The sequence below is a fragment of the Triticum aestivum genome, chromosome 7A (genome assembly GCF_018294505.1).
Source record: "Triticum aestivum cultivar Chinese Spring chromosome 7A, IWGSC CS RefSeq v2.1, whole genome shotgun sequence".
NCBI classification, from domain to species: Eukaryota; Viridiplantae; Streptophyta; class Magnoliopsida; order Poales; family Poaceae; genus Triticum; species Triticum aestivum.
The window spans coordinates 37,609,174-37,634,401 of NC_057812.1; the positions used below are offsets into that span (position 1 = coordinate 37,609,174).

Genomic DNA, 25,228 nt, shown 5'->3' on the forward strand with positions numbered 1-25,228 from the left:
AAATAAGCGGCCTTGTCGACGATTTTGTGCCAAAAGTTCAGAGACGTCCCAACAACCGAGTGATATACATATCTCCCGCCCGCCAGCATGCATGCATCCATCCTGTTTCTCCAAGTTCAATTCAAACATTGCACGTCAACGTTTTCGATCGAGTCCAAAAATGTTCCCCCCTCAATTTGGACCGATGGGTGCATATTTCTAAGATCCCAACAACCGGATAAGATGTGGCGAGACCTCCAAGATTTCCATTTCAATCTCTAGTTTTCGCGTCAAGCCGGAGTGTGCAACGTCAGTGCAGCCGCCTGTAAAATATGCCATCTTAATTCCAGACTGACAGTTTACTAATTAAGACAATATAAACCGTTTGATTGATGAATTGACCGGTGTCTGTGGACCATGACCGCATGTTTACTGTCGTAGTTGTTGTGCACAAAGTGTGCTCGAGATTGACAGTACTCTAATCATGGTCGCGATGGCCCCTCTCGCATTTGATTTGGCAAATGGCAATTGACCTGGTCTGAGCAAGTGAGCATGCACGATCGAGAAGTCGCTAACAGAACGTTTCCTGGCTTCTTGCAAGCCTGGCCTTTGACCGTACTCGCAACAAGTGATCAGCCCATTTTAGTTTTATGTAAAGCGACTGGAAAGGAAGCTGCCCTGCTCTTGCCCTGAGTCCACTTTAATTTGTTCTCCTTTTAATTTCCTATATAATCTTCTGAAACTCTAAACATGCCTTGTGAAACATAAGGACAACGTGCAGGAATGGAATGAAAACAGAGAGAGGAAACTTGCTTCCGTCACATGAAGCTTTGCGCCTCTCCATGGATAGATAGATTACAACTGAAAAAAAGGGTTACATAGATTACGAAGTGCAGTTTCATTTCTCTTGTCTTTTCACTCTCTTGTGTTGAGCCACTACTACGGACGTGGCGATTTGGTGCCCGAGCCCAGCTGATCCCGAAATCGTTGGCGTCCGTTCCTGGCTCGGGATCCGCAATTTTCGGTCTGACACGTCTGACGGCGAGTGGCGAAAAAGGAGCATGCAGTGGAATACGGTACGAAACAGTATCTCTGGCGTGGGCCCGAAATGTAGGGAGGAGACGGCGTTCACGCAGAGAACTCTGGTCCGTGGACCAGATCGTTAGAACCGCACCTGAGCCAGGGATCAGATCGTCGGAACCCTCGCCGTCCCTCCCTTCCACCCAAAACACGTTGTCTGAGCAGGTCCTTGCGGCGGCGCTCGTTCTACACCCATGGTGACCGGAATAATGGAGGATTCCAGGATTGAGTTGCTCGTTCCCGCAGATCTGCAAATAGTTTTTTAGGATTTGTTCTCCAGTCTGTCTAGCGAACGGACCTTAATGGCGGGCTGCGGCCATTGTTGTCTTCTTTCAGGTTCCATTACGAGAGGAGTTCGCTGACAACCTTGAGCAAGCTGATCTGTTTCTCTAGTCTTGTTGCCCAACAACGGAGCTGGCCTTGCCGTTCCTGAAGACTCAAATGTTGGGTCTGGGTGCGCTCAGCAGCTGGCGATGGGACTGAAAGGGCTGGAGCTGGCCGCCGTCGTCGCCCGGATGCATCTCTGACGAGGCCGGCGCAGTCGACTGAAATAGTCAACCCAGAGGCACCAGACTAGACTAAAAATGTGATCCCATATCCTACAGATGTTGGTCTGTATATTCAGCTTTGACTGCATGTTCTTCTGCACATCCATGTTCTGTCTGAAAAATGTTTTACTTTGCAAAAATCGTTAGGATGGAAGACCCTATCAAGAAGTAAGCCGTGGCACTGCAGTCCATGCTTGATGCCTAGTTTAACAGTCAGAAGCACTTTCAACATACTGTTAATGTTGTTGAAGTAGAAGTGTAGAACTAATAGACAGCAAAATTACTCTTGTATTTGAACTCGTAGAGTGAATAATGAACGTCTGCAACAGGTCACGGCTGGGCAGTGCGCCACCAGACAGGACACCGTGTCCCTCTCGAATGAGCGCTCTGGAGCAATCGACTTGCAACGCAGAGGAACCTACAAAAGATTTAGTACGCCTTACTCTTGACCCGAGTTTCAATTCATTGGGTGAGGCATACGACTTCTACAATCTATATTCTTGGGATGTCTTTGGTATCAGATATGGTAAAAGAAGACTAAATGCCGAGAGGACGAAATGCATGCAGGAGATCGTATGTGGTTGCTCGGTGAGTAACGAGCTTTTTCTCAAATATAATACATTTTAGAGTAAATGTGTTTTGCTGTGTCGTCAATGTGTTCTCCAAGCGCGGTAATGTCTGATGTTATGTTTTGTTGGCCGACATGCAGGGCAAACCAGAGGTAGAGAATAGTAGGTAATGCAGATGCGAGTGTCCAGTGCTGATTAGGCTGTTTCGCGCGGCGGACAACAACTGATACATCACAGAGCACCATGAGAGCCGCAGCCATTCAATGTCCTTAACAATGGGTGAGTAGGTGCATTGGCCGTCGCACAAGCACATCGACGCATACACAAGATTTGATAAAGCAACCTGGGGAAAACAATGTGAAACTTTGGAAGGTGTACAACATAATTGGGAGCTTCGTTGGTTCGGTCGAGAAGGTGCCCGTCATGAAGAGGACCCTAAGAAACATTTGCGGGAAGGTAAGCCGCGAATCACATGTTGAAGACATACATGCCTCCTTCAAGCCCAATGCATATTTTTCTCAGGCAGTGCATGAGGTTAATTACAGTTTGACCATGAGCGTGAGGAAAGCTACGAGGAGAAGAGGACGATAATTGTAAGCATTTTTTGTGTGTACATTTTGATTATTTGACAGAAATGTATGTACATTTCATGCATGTCAGGCATTTGTTTACATGAATCACTTACATACAGAAAAACCAAACTATATTATGACAGGGTGGAGCTATCAGGAGGACCAATTTGGTGATACATAGAGCGGCATGCAAGTAAACTTTACACCAGGGCTATGTTTGAGGAGTTTTGGTCGCCTCCTAATCGAAGGGACGTTGTACAATGTCAAGGAAGGAGAGAAGAAGAGGAAATATGTTAAAAAGCACGACAATGTAGCTAAAAGAGAAAAATGGAGCAGAGTCGAGTACGAGGTGACCATAAGTGAAGATCAGTCAGAGTTTACGTGCGAGTCTGGCCAGTTCGAGCATACTGGGATGTTATGCAACCATGTCTTAAGGGTAACTAAACCTGACAAAAAATTGATGCACATTAATTGAATTTCTGCACTTAAACATATTGTAATGCACAGGTCATGGATATACTTCATCTGGAGAAGATCCCTGCAATGCATATACTCAAGTACTCAAGCGGTGGACCAAGGACGCGAGGGACATACTTCCCCAACACCTGGTTCAGTATCAGAAGGACAATTCAGTTAACTTGTCGTTCACATGCAGGAACTCGATGCTCTATCTGAAAGCCATGGAAGTCGTGCGGATGGGCGATTCGAATGCAGAATCATTCGAGCACATGTTTGCTGGTCTGGAAGCTTTGTTGGTGAGTGGCACACCTTTAGCTGAGAAGAGGGATGCTTGGGGTTTGAGCATCGGATAGCAGGTTTGGCCACTGGTAGACTTCCTGGCAATGGAGTGGTTGCGTTTGTGGGGGGAGACGATGCTGACAAATGCAAAAGTGGTGGGAAATCTGTTAGTGTGAATGCCCTTGAAGGTCTAGCAATCCAGATAAGCATAGTGGGGTCGGCAGACTGACTAATAGCAGGGAGAAGGCGCCTTATGAGGGTTAGAGTAGATGTAGCAGGTTCTTCAACATTTTTCGGCGCGAGGGGCACAAGCGAATTACCTGCCCCGAAAGAGGAGATGCCCCCAAGAAACCACGGAAGCCAGGGATATGCAAGAACTGCAGCATGGAAGGGCATCGCCGGAACACTTGCATGAGGCTGCTCGGTGCTGCTGAGAAATGAGTTCCAAAGTTTTAATTTGTAATCTGTATTGTAGTACCTTTCAGGATTTTCTAGTGTGTTTCAGTGAGCATTGCTCCATGCTTGTTCCTCAATTACCAGAGGCATCTTGCATATTGTACCAGTAGACTACCAAGTTTGATAATGTTCATCTGTACTAAATTTGGTTTACTGATTGCTGGAAATATTGCTTCCTACTGTTGTGGTATCTCTAGCATCTGCCTGGTTCATATTTGTGGTCGCCTACACTAGCTAGTGTTCACGTCTCAGGTTTAGAGCATGGGCTTGTATGCTGAATGTGTTTTCTGCTGACACTTGGCGCGAGGGTAGATTCAAAATTTGAACTTCTAGATAGATATATGCAAGTACTGTAAGACAGGTGGCAGGATGGCATCCTAAAAGCCGTATCAGAGTATACCATCCGGCAATGTTCGTCAGTTCTGGGGTCATGAGTTCTGTATGTAGAAGTTGCCTTACTAAGGGTAGAGTTGGGAGCTGCGTGGTAAGGAATGTGTGTCAGTTCTTTGTGATTATGACTGTAGAACTCCAGTATGAGTTTGAATGTAACAATTTCCCTGTATGTGTTCTTGATGTAGTTTGCATCCATGATTTATCTGCGTGTGCGTCCCTCCTAGCTGGAAACACTGCAATTTCTGAAAGTGTGGTCGTGTGTGCAGGCATCCGCATGATGGCGGCATGTCTTTGTGATCAGGAGGCGTAAGTTTGAACCGGTCGTGTCTCTGCTGATTTCCTTCAGGAGAGGTTGTGTGCTGTCGCTAGGAAATATGTATGCATGCATGTCCATGCGTCAGGTCGTTTTAACTCATAGTGTACACGCGCGTGCGCCTGCTCGATTCGAAATTCAAAACTTGGGCGTCAGGTTCATCCTTCATGTGTTCTACTCTGCTAGCAGCAATGGCGCCTGTGTGGAGCGCCCGGACTGACTCAAGCGTCGCTGCGGTGATTGCAGCATCGGCGACGATGACTGGAGCGGAGTGCTCTGGCGATCGCGCGCGCACCCGCTCCCGACCAGAAAACGAAGGTGAGTGAAATAAGTTGTATTTTCGTTTTCCTCCGGACCTCCCGCACTGCTTTAACTTGGTCGTCCCAGTCACAGCCGGAGGAGGATCCAGACGCAGACATGGCTGCTGCTTTGGCCTTTGGGTGTTGGCCGGTGGATTGGTAGGGGAACGGCGAGGGATATTTTATTCCAGCTTGGGTGTCCGTTAGCTGGACCCGTCGCCCGTAGTGGAAAAGGTTGGCCCAGAACAGTTTCCGGTCCGTCGGGCTATCTCCTGTACCGCGACGTCCGTTCGTTTGGACCGAGAGTTAATGCACCAGCTGTACTTCTATATACGTTGCATATACGCGAGCGAGACACGACGGGAAATACCAGCGCCGCAGACATCCCGATGCGAACGGATGCGTGAGATTTCGGGTCCAGCTGTGCTCGGGATCAGAAACGGATTTTCGCACTACTTTCCTCTAAGCTTACTCCAAACTTCCCAATTTTTCCTTTCAATTTCTGTTTTTCTCAAGCTCTACAATCCGCAGGTTTCTCTGGTCCCGTTTCATTTTTTATCTACCGGCCTTTTCGATTTTCATCCAGCATTTATTTTTATTTAATTTCTTTATTATTATCATTATTTTAATTTCCCTTCATTCCTTTTTCCCACAAAAATAAAAAATGGTCACAATGTCTAGAAAATATTTTGAAATTTTGAAAATTATCAGGAATAAAAAAAGCTTCACAAAATTTAAAAAGTATTCACGGATCTAAAAATATTCGCTACTTCTAAATTTCTTTCTCATTTTTAAAAAAAATTGCAAAATTATTAAAGACATGATCTTTTTCAAAGAGACAAAACACTTTTTAATGTTACATTATTTTTAAAAAAAATCAAGCCATTTATTAAAAATATTAAATATTTTATAAAGATCAGTCTATTAAGTGTTGACCTACTTTTCAGAACTGTTCATGCATTTTTAATACCAAAGGACATTTTTAATACAACATAAACCAATACACATAAAAATCTAATGTATGATCAATGTATTTTAAATAAATGATGAACATTTTTAGTAACAAAGGACACTTGTTAGTACATGATCATTGCACTTTAAAAAATGATGACCATTTTAATAAATTGTAAAAATATAGAATGCAAATAAATTTTATAATGATATGCACATTTTAATCACAAAAATAACTACAAGGCAACTATTTTTGATAGAAGATGAACTTTTTTAAAACACAATGAACACTTTAAACAAGCATTAAAAGTGGCTTAATACAATACAAACGTTTTTTCCTAATAGACAATGTCCTCTAAAAACATTTTATTTTACAGAATTTTTTTTTCAATCGACGACGAACTTTTTTCCATACACGGCAAATAGTTTTAAGCCCATTACTATCCTATGAAAATATTTTCTTGTACACATAAAAAATTATATTAGACAATAAACATATTTAAACAATTCGCAATGAACATTTTTAATATGCACTTAAAAAGTGGATACCCACTTTTTGAAACACTATGAATTTTTGTTGATGCATGGTGGGAAAAAGAACCAAAAGAAAAACAAATAAAGAAAAATAATAATAAAGAAAAGGGAATACAAATATAAAGAAGAAGTAGAATAAAAACCAAAAGAAAAAACTAAAAGGAAACCAATAACAAAGGGTAGAGGAAAGGAAAAAAAGGAAACGATAGAAGAAGAAATAAGAAATAGAAAGAATAAATAAATTAAAAACAGAACTCGAAAACTTCAAGAAACCTTAATAAACCTGGCCCTATGAACGACCTGCATGTAGATGGTTATTGAGCCGGTCTTTCTTAGGCGGCCTTCTAACTCTGTCTTCAAATTTCTTGCATTTTTGCAGCATTGACACCCGCTATTTTGACAGAGGGATCACGACCGGCTTGTCCTCATGATGGACGCGATGACTACTGTCACGCCCCAGGGCTCCTGAGCTTCCAGCCACCTAGTGATCCTTTTCTTTTCTTTTCTTTTTTGGCGTGTTTGTCTTGATGCCCCAACAGACTCTATTATTTCCTTTGATGCACTTGTACTTGTTGTATGGATGTGATAGTTGTTTATTTATAAAGCGGCGTGAAAGCCTATTTTGAGAGACACCGAACAGGTTGAGTGCTACCAATTTTTCTATCATATAATTAGTTAAAAAATTTGCATCTCTATTTTACTCACGCTCAGACTTGATAATCAAGCACCTCGCAAAAAAAGTCCTTGATAATCATGCGGAGTCCGATCTCCTAAGCCGGTTAACTTCATTCAACGCAACTACACTCATTATTTAGACAAAAAAATGCACTCTTGTCGTCTTTCGTCTGTGTATACGCCTATATTGGTTCATTTCCACAGTCACATTCTCAAACATTCTCGAATAAAGAATTATTATTCTTAATTATTTATTTGTTCATTTTGGTCCACGCAAGGGTAGAGGTCAACGGAAATCTCACAACTAGAGGAGGAAAACTGCACACACTAAGCTACATTATCCTCTCCATTTCAAACTACGTACCCAAGCTACAAAAAAAAGGTAGGTGTAAGCATATATGGGTATAGGCATAGAATGCTTCAACACGAGTACTGGCACACATCACGATGAGAGGGAGAAACTGGAGACAATTGGCCAGGAAGTTGACGAGATCCGAGAGGGCACCACTAATCTAGGCACACGAAAGAAACGTGCAGTCAAACGATCATGCTTCAGTGCACTGCACACGCGTCATGCTAGAAATTTTCCACGCGTAGGTCATGGTGTTCTACATACGAGTTCACATTCAAATCTCTTGCCTTTAAACCTTTTTTCCCCATTCAATTCTATCCATTTGAACGTGTGATGGGTAAAACCTTGAGAAGAAACGACCAGCATAAATTTTGCAAGTACTCAACACTCATAAACAACCAGCTGACCAAACATCTCATTTCACCCGCATATTGCAACGTCCGCAAATTTTATTTTTGCTGTATTAATATCTATACATGTAGAAACGACCCACACTTGTATCCGGCTGAAATGAGTATTGCTCCAAGAAAGCATCAACATGTTTCTGTGCATACACATTCTGAGAAAGCGTCGATCAACATGTTAAAAGAATTTTTTTTTTAAAGGAGGATGATCCCTGGCATCTGCATATGGGAGATGCATACGGCCACTTTATTGATTATTCTCGAGGACCTTACAAAGTATTACAACATATGCCGCTACTCCTATCCAAAATGATGAAGGGGTGCTAGCTGTGCCACTACCCAAACCACTCACCTAAGCCTAACACATCAAAAGCCGGAATGTTAAAAGAACTTGGTAAATGTTAACTCTCAGGCCAGCTGCGGACAAGTCTCAGCTGGCAAACTCGACTACAATATAGTAATAGCAGTGGCGTAGAGTCACACTCGTTTGCTGGTCTTTGATATCTCATTACGGAAATATCCCTAACTGCACTAAGGACCAGAAGTGTTCAACGACTAGTCCTCACACGTGCCACTCGCTGCAGCGTAACTACGAGACAGCTGCGAGCTACTTTCCCTCGCCTCAGTGTCGCATACGAGCGTCTCACTCTCACCAATGACTATTTATGGACAGGAAAATAAGCGGCGTTGTCAACGATTTTGTGATATGATCTTCCCGCCCGCCAACATGCCAGCATGCATGCATGAGCCCGTTTTTCCTTGTTCAACTCAAGCAGCTGACAGGCACGTACAAACATGTGTCTGCGGATCATGACTGCGTGATCACTGTCATGGTTGTTGTGCAGCAAACGTGGTCGAGATTGGCATCGATCGCACCTCTCGGCATTTGATTTGGCAAATGGAGACTGACCCGGTCCGAGCATGGCCGATAGAGACGTCGCTGTGTGTGTTTCCTACTCACGAACGGTTCCAAGAGATCCTCAGCCTATTTTACAGCAGCAGGAAGCTGCCCTGCTCTTGCCCTCAGTCCACTTTCCTTCTCCTTATAGTTTTCCACTCTTCTGAAATGAAACTCCAAGCAGCTACGCACTTGGTGCGGATCCCCTGTGAAACATGAGTACGGCGTGCCAAAATGGAAGAGGAAACTTGGTGCCTCCGTTACGTGAAGCTTCACGCCTTGTGGTGCCGGATAGATAGATTGAGCTCAGTTTGAATTGTCTTGTCTTTCGCTCCCATGTTGAGCTCAGTTTGAACTGATCGGGAAGCACATTTCAAAATGTTTGGAAAAAATCTGAAAACAGTTTACCACACTAACACAAAATTAATGTATGTTGTCACGAAATTTCGTATTGAAATTCAAACTCAGCTTACAAACAATGACAAAATTGACGTCAATGTGATAAGGGGCCATATCTAAAGCACAACTTATGTTATGTACTATTTAGTGTCGAAATTTCATTTTTTTTATTTTGTTAGCTATCTTTTGAATTTTTATTTAAATGTTTGTGACAACATACATTGATGTTTTGTGAATGTGCTACTTTTTTCAGTATTTATTAAATAATTCCAAATATGCTATGAAAGTTCGGTGTCCCGGGTGCGCTACAAAGAATGGTGCACTAGATATTCTCCCCCTTAATCTTCCTCCCATTTTGATCTTTTTTGTTCTTTTTTTTTGTTTTCTTTGTTATTCCCATTTTAGGCGCTACATTCCATCAGTTTTCTAATTCCCGTTTGTACATTTTTCTACCGCTATTACTCAGTTTTCTTCTAGCATTTATACTTACTTGGTTTTGTTTCTTTTCATTTTACATGTTTTTGCAAAATATAAAAACATTCATAAATTTTTAGAAAAATTATGAAATTTTTAAAAATGTTGAAGAATTTCATGAAGTCTTCACAATGTTTTAAAAACATTTATGAATTTTAAAACATATTTGCAAATTAATGAGAATGCTCACGGGTTTTACAGATTCTTCATTAAATTTATTTATGTTAATGTTTTTTTAAAGGAGCAAAACACTTGAAAAAATTAAATGGGTATTTTGGAAGAAAAAATATCCATTACATTTATTAAAGTTGTTCATGTATATTTAAAACAGTTGTACATTTTTTAAAATGTTAATGTAATAGAAAAAGTGATCACCTACTTTAAAAAAATCATGCAGCTTTAAAAAGTGTTCACACATTTTTTGTTCAGGTTATTTGTCAAAATATTTTTAGAATTTGAAAAAAAATACAGAAAAACAAAATAAAACCGAGTAAAGACCGAAGAAACAAAATCATAATAATGAAAAAGCAGCTGGAAATCAAAGGAAGTAAGAGCATCTACAGTTGGGCTCCCAAACCGACCACCCCCATACGTCCGGGAGGATGGCCCGGCCAAAAAAACCCGACCCAGACGGGCTCCTCGTACCGGCCCTAAAAGTCCGGTTGACCGGCACCTCTCACATCCTGCCCAAACATGGGGCTGATATGGAGAGGTGCAGACGAGTTCGCCACGTCGGCTGCATCCGTGGACATTGCGGGTCTATTCGGTTAGGTCGGTTATATGAACGACTAGGTGTTTGCAGTTGCAAAGTTTGAGAGGCAGCAGGATGAGGTTGGGTACATCCATATAATCATCTCTGTCGTGTCCAGATGAGGAGGCTGGGCGATAGAACGAATTAGGTATCAGTCGCCCAAGTAGGTACACAAGATCACATGACGCTCGCTCTCTTATTTCTGGTTCTACAAATATGATACCCAAAAGGTGACGCCAAAGCGAAACGACGAAGCCCACGGCGTGAGTGAACGAACACCTCCACCGCCGGGCGGGGCTGGACGAATCGTTGCTACGTAGGAGTACTTTATTATGGTTTCCCGGGCAGCACAGCCGCCGTGAATTATAGGGTGAACACAACGTGCGGCAGTACGGAGTAGTATTGTTTATCCTTAGCCAGGAACGTTCGTTTCTACCTATCGATTGATCATCGTCAGCAAGCAGCAGCAGCCAGGTGCAAGGTGCGTCTGCCCCTTTTGGACCGGATCACGTGCGTCCGTCGCCGAGTTTAATTAGGTCTCCGTTGCCGACGGAGAGTGCGTGCGTGCGCTAATCCGTCTGCCCCTTTTTTCGTGTCACGTTCGTCGACGTCGGAAATGGAGCGCCGCTCCCTCCCTGCACCTCCGGCCTGGTCCGACGCGTCTTCCATCCAGTCGCTGCCGGGCACGGGTGTACTATTCATGTGTCAGGCTATCATCAGATACTAGTAGGACTACTAGCAGCTACTGTTGCTTGGCAGGGAGATTCATCAATCAATCGCTCATGCAATCAGTCCCGTGCCTGGATCATCGTGGCTGAACCTGCATCATCCGACGAGACGACTGACGACGGTGGTGCTGCTATAGCTGCGTGTCAGGCCGCACGGCGTGCGCTGTCAGCTCGCCATTGGGCCACGGGCTAGTCGATGAACTAAGCGGCACGAGAGGAGAGGAGAGAGGAATATGGATTGCCGTGCTTGTACCACCACACACGAACGCACACGATGCCCGTGCAATGTAGTATTGTCAATCGTCGAAGCGTTACGGCGTGAGCTGAACGAGTAGCTTGGGACATAGGAGACGAGGAGGAAAAAAAGCAGGAAGGAGCCGTCACTCCGTGGACGTACTACACAATGCTCACGCCGGAGCGCCGCAGCAAGCTCCAGCAGAAGATTCAGGCGAGACAAGCCGCGCGCGCAGCACGCATCGCTGTCGGGCTATCTCAGAACTCGCTAGAGCCGGAGGAGAAGGAGCACCGGGGGAAGAAGAGAAGGAGGAGCTGGCTCCGATGGAGGTGGAGGAGGCGGAGCAGCCGGAGCAACAGTTGCCGGGCTTCAACATGGAGCAGGCGAAGGCGGAGTTCGCCTTCGCGCAATCCGATGAGCTGGCGGAGCAGCAGGCCATCCTAGAGTTCTTCCAGAATGAGGTCTAAGTGAAGGCCAACCAGGTGTTCCTCCGGCGGGAGCAGGCGGCGTTCGATGCGCTTTTTGCCAAACTCCACACGGAGATAGAGGCGGAGGAGGCCTGAGTGGAGCAGCCGAAGGTGCCGGAGGAGCCAGAGTTGCAGCTGCCGCCAATCCTGCAGGAGCCGGGTACAGAGATCGTTGACATCTCCGACGATGAGTAGCTAGGTGATCGACGTAGTACATAGATTATTTCGTTTGTATGGATTTGAGAATCTAGTATGAGATGTCCTGATACAACAAATAAAATTTAAGATGTGTCCGATCACTGCACGCGGACATATCCGGACGCATCCATGAATGTTTGAGGGGCCATATTTAACATATCCGATTGTAGATGCTCTTAAATCTTCTTCGTGTCTACCCATCTCTGATCACTAAGTAGGGTACAACGGGAGGGACGGCACCAAACGTCCTGATTGCACATCTATACATGGATGAGCAAACAACACTAGTAGTACACCAAAAAGGGCAAAATTAAAGGCATCTCCAAGGGCCTCACCTAAACTATCGTATACTAGATCATGGTGGCACGCATTGCCGCGCTCGTCCATCTAGAGAAAAGAACTACTATACTATTATTTAGAAACCTTGAACAATGGAAACATTTGGTAAAATTCAAATTGAATTTTGATGTGTTGACACTGATGGTGGCGCATATTTACATCAAGTTTGGAACCTATACACTCACATAAATGCTTTCATTTTTACATTTTCTCTTTGTCCGGTCATTACAAGAAGATGCAAGGAAATACATAGAGCAAAAATAATACAATATACTATCTTGTAAAGGCTAGCATATTCTATTCTTGCACAAGATCAACATCAACTCTAATGCTTGAGTAATATTCCCGAGAGTTCAGCTTACATCAAATAGTTTGTACGTACTAAACCATCCAATTTAAGATCTAGTGTGATATTACAGTAGTGACAAAAGTAACAGAGAAGAAACAAAGTTTTAGCAAGCATGAATTCATCAGTCAACAAACCATTTGGAATGCTCAGGAAAATTAATCAATGACTTAAGAGAAAGAAACAACATGAGCAATCGTCCGTATAACAGGGTACAAAGATGAACTGATTGAAGTCAAGTCCTAGCATGTTGAAACAAAAGTGATTTATATCCTCAATCTTTAAGGAGAGGCGTCAATAAACTAACGTTGAATATTTATATTCTCTCGTCTTCTTTAGTACGTAGATTTCCTTCAACAGTTATTGTAAGATGAACATGCATACCCCAGCCAAATGAGAATATAAGATCTTTTACCGGATTTAACCGGAGAAGGCAGAGATCTTCGGAGCTAAGGGGGGGACGAGCAGGGGCCAGCCCCCCCCCCCCCCCCCCCCCCCCAAGGTTTGCATCGTACATTAGTAATTAGGCTTAAATTGATTAGATTTTGCTCTTTAGGCCTGTAGCGAGCCCAGCGACGTAAAGAAGCAAAGGAGTTGATTTTTTGAAGCCCAATAATTCAGCTTACCATCGTGCTAGTTCGCCAGCCCACTATTGAAAACAAACAGCCGCCTAGTCGCCCAGGACGCATCACGCACGACACGCACCCGCCTAGGGCAGTTCGCCGGTTGGCAAAAGGTAGGCGGCGCCGCACCTTGCAGGTCACAGGCGATCACCACCGATGGTGGAAGCTGTCACGTTGCGCCCGATGACCACGACGATGCGCAAGAAAATTTGTGGTGAGTCGCTCTTCATTAGTTTATTCGGTCTGACAATACCGATCCGCATTAGGATTAAGATTACATCGATTTTTGATTTTGGTGCAATTAGTTAGATGCAGCAATCTCCTGTTTTATCCTCACAAATTGATACTAAAAATTAGATAATAATACACTGATTCTGTCATTTGGATTAAAAAATTCATCGATGTGCTTGGGTTTGTGCATAGTCGTGATGAGAAGAACCAGTACATTCCTTTTTTGGGGGATTTGTTCGAGCAAACAACGAGAAGCATATTTAGGTATCAATCAAAATCACTCGATAGATTTACTATGTTCTGTTTTTTTTCTCATTGTCGAATCTGCCTCCGCCTATGCTCAAATCCTGCCTACGCCCCTGTCCTCCTTATACTAATCGCTCGCCTACACCGGGGCAAAGCTCTCTCGCTTGTTGTCGTCGCCACCTCCATGATTCATGAACAATCACCAAAGAGAACAGCCACGATTAGCACTATCAACTTCGAGGAAAGAGAGAGGGGAATCAAAATGTAGGCCTGCACTTTACGGTGGACTGTTACTGAAGGAATACCATCGGCCTTGACCCTCATTATGGCGCTGTCGGCGGTTTCAAGGCTGACATTATAGAGCGACAGAATGGGAAGGGACGGCCTGGGCCGATGGGGAAGTGGAGGTAATGCTCGTGGGCTTGTGGCGCTCGATGCAAAAAACAAAATACTCAATTGATTGACGAACGAGAAGCCGCCCAAGTCGATCTCCGAAGCAGCGGCCCGATAACGTTGGGCAAGCCTGGATGAGCGGGGCGACCGGTGAAAAGGTGCGCTGTGTAACAGAACGATCTGTAACGTTAAACGAGTTGATCGGATGGTTCAAAACGTCAAATCGATGTGGAAGGCTGTAGCTCGCTGAGTTATACTGTTTAGTAATGTCTGTCAGGATAGTATGGATAGAAGGATATTAGAGCATCTACTGCCGGGCTCCCCAACCCCTTCTATGCCCGGGCAGACAGCGGGGTCACTAATCGGTCAAAGCAAAATCAACCCTGACCCTGTCTTGTGCCCATCTTGAACACTCGACCTACACACGAGTGTTGTCCGTAGTCTAACGCCCACCCCAAGCATCGCCCCTAAACATGCTTGCTGCCCTACACACTACCCCAGTATGTCCTAGCCGATGTCGTCTACCTCAGACACCAGATGTTCGACAAAAATGTTTGAACACAGTTTGACCAATTCTTTTCACATTTCTGGAGGACACATGTGACAGTTTTACTTAAAACGAGTTCTTTGAGTCATCATTATTGGATGGCGATAATGACGATTATGAGTTCATGATGATGTTGAGTATATATCCTCAAAGCATTGGAGAAGGGAGGTGTGCATGTTCTCAACCTCAAGGTTTCTACCTCGCGCGGGATAATCAAAGTAGGCAAAGGTCCATGTTGATCTCTATTGTGCCTCTTTTGCAGCCAATCCGATATTTCAGCAGGGCATGGTGCTACAAGCTTGCTGGGCTTTTGTTTATGGACCTGCTACTACGTGACATCATTCAATATTGCTGGAGATAGTAACTGCACATGTGATGTGCAACATGGCTGTGGAGGATGATGGCGATGATTTGGGTAATGTTGATTTTGATAGATCTGGTCACCTGGAAAACATACTTCTCGATTATCTCATAGACCCTTTGTGGATACATTATGGGAACCAACAGATTTGTGATTTTCTTCATTTTTTTTGTTTGAACAATGTCCTATGAATAATATTTATGTTTGAACACTATATTCCCAATTTAAACTATTTTTTTAATTTGCACTATCTATTTCTGTGTTTAAACTATATGCCTTTAGAGTATTCAGATTTGGTTGGAAAAAAATGAGCAAAAATGTTGACCGGCTAAATGTGGGAGGACACATGGGGGACGGCGTTGGGCCTCCAGTATTTTTGCGGACAAATGTGTTCTTTACGGGGACAAATAGAGGTTGTCATCTGTTGTTTGCCAAGTTCTCAAAAAAAAATTATGTTGTTTGGCACTGGAGATGCCCTAAAACCCCTAAGTCCTTGTACAATGCTAGGTTCTTGGAAAAATAAACCAGATTTTTTTAAAGCACCAATGCCTATTTCTACAGAAGTGATGCCTAATTAAACGTCTACCTTGTACAAATAAACATTGATACTTAAGAAAAGCCTGATTTATTTCTCTAAACACCTTTCATAAACACCTTGTACAAGCCCTAATGATGATGTATGCTTTGAGAAAGCGGCACCGAGGATCTCCATGGAAAATTTACGCAGTTGAGTACCCGCACGTCAATATTGCTTGCGCAGGTGAAAGAACAGCTCAAGTTACATCTCATCATCACAACACATGCATGACAGAGACCAAGACGCGTGGGCGGGGCAAAACAGCTCGATCGGTAACTTGTCCGACTCTTGCACATTCGCAGGTCACAGCTGATCACAAGTCGCCGATGGAGTCGCTGTTGGAGAACGAAGTGGAGACGGCCGCAGCTAGAGCCTCTAGACTGTAACACTAGAGCATATGGCGACCGGCAGGACAGGGGCGCCGTGCGTGCGTGCACCACCAATCCGGACGGGCCGTGGCAATGCGGCCGGAGCGAAAAAGACGTGGATATTTCCCGGACTCGTCGCCCCGCCCCTCTATCAACGCGGGAACAATCCCGGCTGCGGCTGGCGGCCGGAGCCGCATTCGCGTCCACGCAACGGCGGCTTTCGTTTGGGTGGTGAGGCGTTGAACGGGTGCGTCCGCTTTCGATCGTGGGAGAGAGAGGAGGGAGGTGAGGGTGGGTCGTCTCGACGCGGTCCTGCCGCGGCCGGATCTGCTTGGATTCCCTCCTCCCGTCCCGTCATGGACGACGCATGCAGCAGGTTGCAGGGGTCACTTTCGTGGGATTCGTGGCGCACAGCGCAGAGGCCGTTGCGAGCATGCGAAAAAGAAGAGAGTTTATTCATCACACAATGGGGAGCTCTCACAATTTTGCAATAAAAAGAAGAGAGTTTATTCATCAATACATAAGAGAAATCAAACACAAAAACAACACACAACACGATTAATTTGGAAATAAGCAGTCGAAAGACTGACCAACTACCTGCACTAGGCAAAAGCGCGGCCACACAAAGCAAAATGACGCCTCTAGGGAGGAAAAGACGTCAAGGACATCGTCATCGTCCGACTCGGCTATCCGATATTGTTCCACCTAGAGGGTGAGATCCCAATTGTTTGAGGTGGATCGCGTGTCCATTGGCAACGTCATCAAGATGGATAACGTAAAATCGAGAGGGCCCTAATAATATCTCTCCATCATCGGAGTAGAAAATCCCAGTCTTGAGCAACCAAATTCCTTATCATATTTTTCCGTGAACCCGTCACCCTGTTACAGATAACGTTTAACAAACCTCAAAGTTCATGAAGAAAGTATGAAGAAACTCGATACTCTTATGGTCTAAGAAATTATGCAAACGTATAACTTTCTCTGTGTTATAAAACAATTAACTCATGACGAATGTATCTCATAGCATAACATCAATTGTGTCAATTCAACACAAGTGTCCTTCCCTCTGTAGCCAAATAGATTGAAAATGGAAGTGGCGTGCATATATTCACATGCATTTTTTTTGTTGAATGTCTGCATGCATCATGCATGTTCTGTGATGAGATTAATTAGAAGTGGCAAAGTTAGACATCAATCCAAAGACCCAGTTGGCACCACTGATCTAGGCACATGTAAGAAACAGCCAGTCAATGTATCATGCTTCAGTGCACTCCACACGCTTCGCGCTAGAATTTTTCTATGTATAGGTCATGTTTGCTTGGTCATGACGGTGTCCTACATGCGAGTTCACATTCAAATCTCTTGCCTTTAATTTTCCCGTTCAATCCTATCCGTTTGAACGTGTAAATCTTCAGAAGAAATGAGCGGCATAATCCTACATTTAACTGTTCGAGCGCATAATAACTAGTAGTGCAAGTAGGCACCACGTACTGCTGCTGTCTCTATCTTACCAAACACAGATACAAATACCAACTCCAAAAACATATCAACACCATGGCAAAACGTAATTGAACAGGATCTACTAGGTATAGTTTCTGTGATCGGAAGGAAACCATTAAACACCTTTTTCTTGATTACCCGTTAGCAAAAGTCTTATGGCGAACACTCCATATTGCATTTAATATTACTCCACCGAGTTCTGTCAACACGTTATTTGGAACGTGGCTTAACGGGATAGAGATCGAAATAGCGAGACATATTTGAGTAGGAGTTTGTGCCAACGACCCGACTACGAAGAAGAAAATACGCGGCGTTGCTTACGATTTTGTGGCCGAGATCAAAACCATTCAGTTCAGAGGCGTCCCAACAGCCGCGCGATATAATTTATCTCCCGTCCGCCAGCATGCGTGCGTGCGTGCGTCCTGTTTTTCCAATTTCAATTCAGACAATGCACACTGCGTTCAAATTGGACCGGATGATCGATCGGCGTATTTGCAATTTCAATTCAAACTATTCAACCAAGATTCCAGACTAACAGGCACGTACTGTGAACGATTTAAAAAAAGTTAACCTATTGTTAATGAACCACTGTGTCTGTCTCTGGTGCATGATTACTCCGCGGTTGCTGTGCAGAAAACTGTTGCAACTGCCGGCATCAGCATCCATGTCGCATTACAAAATTGGACACGGACCCGGTCCTGCCTGAGCAAGTGATCGAGACGTCTCTCTGTTTCCTACGCACGAACGGTTCTAGGTCGATTTTTAGGTGTGCCTGCTATATTTTACAGCAGCAGGAAGCTGCCCTGCTCTTGCCCTGACTCCGCTTTCTTCTCCTTCTCTTAAAAAATCCTCTGAAACTCCGAAACAGGCAGACAAAAAATCCCTTTGCTACTGTGAAGCTTCACGCCTCTAGATCACAGATTGCAGTTTGAGTTTCTCTTTGTTTGACTACAAATCGCATCGATTCAGTTGTCTTGCTGTTCATTTGATATGTTGGAACATATGCTTATCTCCGACAACGAAGGCATTAGTAACAGAAGAATGCCACTTGCGTTCGTGCGTGCACCGGATGATGCGGCTCATGCGAACATGTCCTCGACCAGGCAGGTCTGTCCGGCCAATATTGGCACAACACAACGGAGATGATATGACGAGATCGACCCACCGCAACACAAGTGGAAAAACACCCGGTTCACCGCAACGCATCAGCTGCTTTCACAGATTCTTGGCTGAAATTTTTCTGTTTTGTGTGGAACACATTCTTTGTCTCAACTAGCTAGCAGTACGTACGGCTGTCAAAAACATATCGACAGAGCTGAGAATAAAGGTAGGCCAAAGCTAAAAATGGGAGGTTATGCTCTGCTCTCAGCCAGATTTGTGACCTTTGGGAAATTGGATACTCCTGATTTCCTGCATATATCATCATAGCCCCTTGGTGAAAGAACAACTTCGACAGCGCTCGTGCTCGCCGCTCTTGGCTTGTGACTTGTGAGAAAGTGTGAAGTGTTATTCCTTGCTCGTCGCCTAACATTTCCACGACCGAAAGCGCTCGATAGACAGGACGATATATATGTCCTCCCCACTTCGAGAAATCCGGCGAAACGATCTTCAGGATATGATTATGATGATTGACAACCACGCGCGGTGGGGATAGGATAATTGTCGACAGGACTAAACACGATTCCTCCGACAAAACGTGTCACTGATTACCGTTCCACTGATGCATGGAACAATAGAACATTTTTGCCTAGTGCGGCTGGGCACTAATTAACCGGTCCTCGCGGCGATGCAGCGAGAGAAAAGCTTCCAATTCCTATGCCTTAAACAGGATTAATTCAAGAACAATTTAAAGCGCTCCTATTTCTTAGTAGTAGCTCAGAGGAGGTATAAGAGGGTAATCTAAAATACACTCTTCCCTCAGCAAAAAACCAAAACAAAATACACTCTGAATCCCTTCCCAAAATAATAAAATACACTCTGAATATGGAGTATACCTTAATGCATAGTTATTCTATCTTGTTGCCACATCCTTCAGTGTTGGATGAACCATCCGTTGTGTATTATTTTCGGCATGTTGACCAAGGCACATAATTATAGGCAAGTTAAGAAAAAATTACCCTTGGAAAGTTTGTTAGTTAGTGATAAGTAAATCAGTTAGTCCAAGAAAATAAGAGATACGTGCAATTGACAGGGAGATACTTTTCTTCTTTAGCTACAAAAAGAGATAAGACAATCAGGATAGGTATACTTTCCTTTTCATGAAAGGTTAACAAGGGAATTATGTGAAATCTATACCAATATAAAAAGACCCAAATGGGCAGATTCAAACCATCTCGATCGTCAAATCATGTTATCTAGCGGTTCAAATCGCTCCAATGTTGAGCACCAAACACGTTTAACGCTCTAATTACCCACCACTGCCATTGGTTATAAACACGTTTTGACTCAACGCTATCCCTTAAAATCTGTCATGTAATTAACATCCTACCATTCCCGCGAAAAAGTAATTGATATCTTATCAAATACCAACGTGCAACAGATATATCTTACCTAATATAACATGCAACTAATATCCTACCTAATATAAACGTGCATTGCACGTACATTATTACTAGTTGGAAGAAATGCACCTTACATTCTGCAATTTTATCAAAAAACTAATGCACCTTATATAAAGGAACAGAGGGAGGATCTAATAAGGATTACCCCTCTGTACTTAAATGTTCATATTGACAATTTTTGTATAAGTGTGTGTCGTACAAATGGCATAATTAAAATTTTCCTAAAGTACTCATGTGAGTATATGGTATTCCTATATAATGTGTTATTCTCTTTCTCCTTCCATTCTATGAGTATATTATTAATGTGAGTACATGGTATTCCTATATTATATGATATTCTCTTTCTCCTTTGGTAGTTAATAATAATATGTGTTATTTGTTCTCCTTCCATCTATACCAATATAAAATGTTTCAAAGGGGCAGATCCAACTGATCTCGGCCATTGAACTAAGTCAATCCAACGACCTAGACTGCTTCAATGATGAGCGTTAAACGTGTTTAACATGCAATTAATATCATACCAAATATTGCACTAATCACATAATTAACACACAAATAATAGCATACCTAATATTCACGTGCAATTAATATATTGCCTAAATATTTACGTGCATTGCATGTGCGCATTTACTAGTTCTTTTTAAGTAGTAGAGATGAGATAAAGATAGAGATTTTAATCAATGTATGGGTGGAGGTCAACGACTCAATGGAAATCTCACCAACTACAGGAGGAAACACATGCAGATACTACTAAACTACATTAGCCAGTCCATTTGAAACTACGTACCAAGATTCTAAGAAGTTTGGTGTAACTATGTAAGCATGGGTGCAGATGTAGAATGCTTCAAGACGAATTGCATACATCACGATGAGAGGGAGAAACTAGGCACAGCTCGCCAGGAAGTTGACAAGGAGAGCGAGTCAGTCGTATGGTACCAGCTGTGGATGTGTGTATACTTGTGGAGTCCGTTACTTTGTTTTCCATGAATAGAGAATGAAATTTCTCTAGGTGGGAAAAAAATACACATGGACTGGAAAAAAGAAACCCAATTTAACCCTATTGTCCTTCCCTCTCTGTCCAAATGAAACGAAAACGGAACATGCACTTTTATTAGAGAATGTCTGGATGCATCATGCATATTCTGTGATCAGATTAATTAGGTATGGCATAGTTAGAGCCCGATCTCCTAAAAGGCTAGGAAGGAGTTAAATTTTGGTCGGCATCTAGCCGATCTCTTAAACCGGTTAGAGATGTAAAAAAATTACTCCTCCGATATTTTGGTCGGCATCTAGTCGATCTCTTAAACCGGTTAGAGATGTAAAAGAATTAGTCCTCCGCCTATCGGAGGAGTAAAAAATTTCTTAGTGTGAAAGGCTTCTTGTGGCCGGCCAGCTACTGGCGTGAAGCCCCCTTGATGACGGTGAAGATCTCGGGCTTCGCCGGTGACATCACCGGATTATGGGCCGCGGCCGATTGGACTTGCTGCGCCATCCGGTGTCACCATGACAGCCGTTGCCTCCATAGAGCCACCACTGACCTCCACGCTAGAACTCGAGGCCGCACGGCGCGGCGCGGAATTCGTACATCGGGTACCTCGACCATGGCAGCAACATGTTGGTGTCGGGCGAGGCCAGCAAGGCCATCATGGTCTCGATGTTGTGGTTGTTGCCGGCGGTGAGGACCACATCACCCGTGGAGAGTTCGTTGGGGAACTCCCAGAGACAGGTACGCGGCGACGGCGCAGCAGCAGCACACATCCATGCGTTTAGCGGATCGGCTAGAACCGACCAATACTTAGTGAAGTAAATATACTTCACTAAATTAAGGGGGTCGGCTATAACCGATCAAAACTTAGCGAAGTAAATATACTCCTCTAAGGTTTACTCGGCCGTTTACTCCTCTATGTTTTTTAAGGGATCGGCTAGAATAAGACACAGTCAGGCATGCTTGAGTGCACACTGCACACACGTCGTGCTAGAATTTTTCTACGTATAGGTCATGTTTGTTTGGTCATGGTGTTCTATATGCGAGTCCACATTCAAATATCTCGCCCTTTAAATTTTCCATTCAACACTATCCATTTGAATGTGTGATGGATAAAGAGTATGTATGTATTGCTGTTGTCTCTATCTTACCAAACACAGTGACACATTTTTTTATTTAGAAAAGGAGGATGACCCCTGGCCTCTGCATCTAGAAGATGCATACGGCCACTTTATTGATTATTCTCGAGGACCTTATAAAGTATTACAAACAATATATCTGAATCCACCATCTTGGCAATATACGCCGCTACTCCTATCCATATGATGAAGGGATGCTAGCTGGGCCACTACCCAAACCACTCACCTAAGCCTAATATGAAAAGCCGGAAGCCCCAGCCGAGCCACATACCGGGTCTGGGGCACAATCCGGTCAGACGCACTCGTGTGTCGTCGCCGCCATCTTCTACAGGTCCGTCTTCAGATCATATTGAGGCTTCTACCTTCTCTAGCCACTCTGCCATCGATGTCACCATGACGCCAGACAGCTACCTCCTCCTGCGTGAGTCCATCTCCGCGCATCGGACGCCGAACCTCCACAGCGCCATGTCGCCGATCTCCGCCGCCATCAATGTGTGAGATGAAGTACCGCTCCACCACCTCCCTAGCCATCACTTGCTCCAAAACGATGCCCCCAGGAGGGAAAGCGATAAAACGCCATCATCGTCCGATCCGGAAGACCTAGATCTAGGGTTTTCCCCGGAGCATCCCGAGCCTGATGACACAGACTGCAACTACGATGCCTCGACAAGGGAACGACATCTAAGACGCCGTCATCGTCCGCCATGCCCGTAGTCGGCGCAATTTTCATCGGCAGTTGCTCCACCAGACGTGCGCCACCGACGTCGCTGGTCCCTTCAACCGGAGTAAACTCCAAAACGATGCCCTAAAGAGGGACTACGACACAAAATCGCCGTCATCGCTTGATCCCAAGGAGATCTAGGGTTTTCCCCGAAGATGCCCGCGCGCTGTGAAGGATCAGAACTCATCCTCTTATTTATTTATTTTGACAGGACAAAACTGGTCCTCTTACCATGTACCAACATCATTTGACCCTGAAATCCCATCGTCGTTAAAAAGAGAAATGCAGTTCCAATTCCAGAGTGAATATATAGCAACAAGTTGGTGATCCAGCAAGTTGCACTTCCAGGACCACTTGTAGAACGACCCACAACTTGCATCCTGGTTCCAAGAAAGCATCAACATGTTTCTGTCCATACCCTTAATTTCCAAGAAAGCATCAGTCGACATGTTAAGAAAAACTTACTAAAACGTAAAGAGTCAGGCCAGTTGCAGCTTCTTCCGGACGTTTGTTAATCCTTCCGAATTATTCAACCATTGTTGGCGGGCTAGAATACGGCAGTGGCGCAGATGAGTCACAATCGTTGGCTGGTCTTGTCTAGCTAATCATTCATTTTCAAAATACTGAATTGTATCAAGGACCAAATTAAACAGTTCAACAACTGCACTAGGCACGTGCAGGCTGCGGCCGCCGCATGCATGCAGTGGCTAGTCCAACACAACGTACTACACGCTGCTGCGTCTCACTCACTCTCGCCAGCGACTATGAAGACAAGAAGAAAATAATTAAGCTGTGTTGAGGACGATTCTGTGTCCAGAGATCCTAAAGTTGGGAGACCAACCAACAACCGAGTCCGCCAGCACGCACGCATGCATCCTGTGTTTTTCCAAGTTGAATTCAAACAACCTGAATGCACACCGCGCGCGTTCAAATTGGACCGGAACCGGATGATCGATCGGTGCATTTTTCTTGTGAAATCCCAACAACCGGATAAGATTAGGCGAGTCCGACCGGGGCGAATCGAACCGGTCAAGCTGTTGGTGGTTTCGATCTCGATCTCTACTTTTCCCGCCAAGCCGGCGTATGCATTGCGCTGTACAAGTAGAATATGCTGCTGGTATCCAGATTCTGCACTGACAGGCACGTACTAAAAACAATTAAAAACAGCTAACCTGTTGTTAATGAGCCACTGTGTCCGTCCGTCTGTGGTGCATGATTGCTCCGCACTTGCTGTGCACAAAACAAAACTGTTCCAACCGCCGGCGCCGGCCTCGGCATCCATGTCTCATTTGAAAACTAGAGACTGACCCGGTCCGGTCCTGCCTGCGCTAGTGATCGAGACGTCGCTGTGTCTGTGTGTGTTTCCTACGTGCATGCTCACGACTCCTGAAATTGTTTAATATCTTGCCCTTTTCCTAAAAAAATCTCCTGAAACTCCAAGACGGGCCGTGTAAAACACGAGGATGGCAAACTTGGCGCTTCCGTGATCCCTTTGCTAATGTGAGGCCTAACGCCTCTGGGTTACGGATTGCAGCTCTTTGTTGAGCCATCACTACTGCCTTCCTCTGACATTCCTGGCTCCCCGCTTCACTCAAAATCGCATCGATTCAGTTGTCTTGCTCTTCATTTCATCTCTCGGAACATATGCTTATAGTATAATCTCCGTCCAATGAGATCACAGATCAGTAGCAACAGAATGCCACTTGCGTTCGTGGGTGCAGCGGACGATGCCAACATGTCCTCGACCAGGCCGGTCGCCTGCCGAGTCTGTCCAGCCATTATCGGCACAACACAACGCAGACGATCAACCCACGGCAACACAAGTGGAGAAACACTCGGTTCACTTCATCGGCTGCTTTTCACATATTCTTGGCTGAATTTTTCTGTTTTGTGTGGAACAGATTCTTTGTCTCAACTAGCAGTACGTACGACTGCGAAAACATATCGAGAGAGCCGATAATAAGCATATATAGGTCCAGGTTTAATTTCGAAGATTGAGATACTTCTCCCTTGGTCCGGTGAAGGCACAAGAAGAAAGAACAAGCTCGACAGCGCTCGTGGTCGCCGCACCGCACTTGGCTGCTGCAGAAAATGCTATTCCTCCTTTGGCGCCGCCTAATGGTGCAGCTAATGCTTCCACGGACAAAAGCGCTCGACAAAGTCCCCTTTGAGAAATTCGGCGAGACGATTTTGCCGACGACGCGCGGCGGGGATAGGATGACCGTCGACAAGGCTAAACACGATTCTTCTGACTAAACGAGGCGTGTCCCCGTCCAAC

At 44.5% G+C, this 25,228-nt stretch overlaps 1 long non-coding RNA gene across 1 annotated transcript; it reads left to right on the forward strand.

Annotated features, from left to right (window-relative positions):
• The first annotated feature begins 1,149 nt into the window (after window positions 1-1,149).
• Window positions 1,150-4,027, forward strand: LOC123152018 (uncharacterized). Its single transcript, XR_006475982.1, has 5 exons — window positions 1,150-2,039; window positions 2,129-2,195; window positions 2,317-2,769; window positions 2,892-3,184; window positions 3,256-4,027. It is a non-coding gene; the product is annotated as an uncharacterized lncRNA (long non-coding RNA).
• The last annotated feature ends 21,201 nt before the right edge of the window (window positions 4,028-25,228 follow it).